This window comes from Rattus norvegicus, chromosome 12, assembly GCF_021556685.1.
Source record: "Rattus norvegicus strain SHRSP/BbbUtx chromosome 12, alternate assembly SHRSP_T2T, whole genome shotgun sequence".
Classification (NCBI taxonomy): Eukaryota; Metazoa; Chordata; class Mammalia; order Rodentia; family Muridae; genus Rattus; species Rattus norvegicus.
In genome coordinates, this window is record NC_141545.1 from 26,543,546 (window position 1) to 26,545,270 (window position 1,725).

Below are 1,725 nucleotides of genomic sequence, written 5' to 3' on the forward strand. Positions count from 1 at the left end.
GGCTTATTTTGTTTTTAATTATGCATATGTGAACGTATCTCTCTATCTCTCTCTCTCTCTCTCTCTCTCTCTCTCTCTCTCTCTCTCTCTCTCTCTGTGTGTGTGTGTGTGTGTGTGTGTGTGTCCCGCACGCATGAGTGCAATTGCCCATGATGGTCAGAAGAGGGCATCAGATCCTCTGAACTGAGTAACAGGCTTTTATTGTGAGTCTTTTGTTCTAGAACTGGGAAGTGAACTCAAATTCCTCTGTAAGAGCAGTCACACTCTTTTTTTTTTTTTTTTTTTTTTTTTTTTTGAGCTGGGGACCGAACCCAGGGCCTTGCGCTTCCTAGGTAAGCGCTCTACCACTGAGCTAAATCCCCAGCCCCGCAGTCACACTCTTAATAGTCTCTCTGATCCCCCCCCCATCCCCCATATAGGCTTATAATAACTAAAAGCAACCAAAGCAAATTGGTTGCAAGTTTTATAGATTCTAGAACTTTCTCTAGTTGCCCCATCATGCAGGTTCCTGGGTTCTCTGTCCTCTTCCCTCCAGGATGTAATTCAACCCTCAACATTATGAGAGAGATTGTTTTCACCCAAGAAAGGTACCATCCCCCCACCCTTCCCCAGCATCACTTGCTGGTCTCTGGGGAATGACATGAGGCAGAACCACATTTATTCACACACCTGAGGATCGCGCTCTCTGCGGTTTGGAGAGAACACTTTTTGGGCAAGCATGAAGACTTGAGTTGAACCCCCCACCCCAGAGAAAGATACATGCATACATATACATACACAAAACACACAATTAAAATATACGAAATGCTTTTAGAAAGCTGTAATTGCCAGAGATGATGCCTCAAAACTTTAATCCTTGCACTTTGAAAACAAAGAAAGGCAGGTCTCTGTGAGTTCAAAGCCAGCCTAGTCTACAGAATGAATTCCAGCCAGTCAGAGCCTGTGTTAGTCAGGGTTTCTATTACTGTGACTAAAACACTATGACCAAAAAGCAAGTTGGAAGAGAAAGGATTAATTCAGCTTACATTTCCAGATCATAGTCCATCAATGGAGGAAGTCAGGACAGGCTGTCAAGCAGGGCAGGAACCTGGAGACTGGAGGGTATGCAGAGGTCATGGAAGGATGTTGCTTACTGGCTTGCTTCCCCTGGCTTGCTCAACATGTCTTCTTATAGAACGCAGGACCACCAGCCCAGGGATGGCACCACCCACAATGAACTGGATCCTCCCCATTGATCACTAATTAAGAAAATGCCCAACAGCTGGATCTCATGGAGGCATTTCCTCAACTGAGGCTCCTTCCTCTCTGATGATTCTAGCTTGTATCAAGTTGACATAGAAAACCAGCCAGTTTGGAGCCATACAGCATGTCTCAGAAAAATAAACATTTAAAAAATAAAAAGCTGTGCATGGTCACCCACATTATCTGAACCCCAGCTGCCAGCCCAGCTGCAGAGCCAGGATCCCATCTGAAGGAATCAGAGCGATGGAACAAGTCACCTGACTTTCTCTCCTCTCATCTCCGTGTGTGTGTCTGTGTGTGTGTGCGCGTGCGCGTGCACACACTCGCTCATGCTTGTGCACTGGCACACGCTCCACTTACACTCATGAGAACAAACACACACTCCACATACAAAAATAGGCACTCATACATTCTCCACATACACACATGAGAACACACACTCCACATATACACATGAGAACACATACATGTGCACACACATGC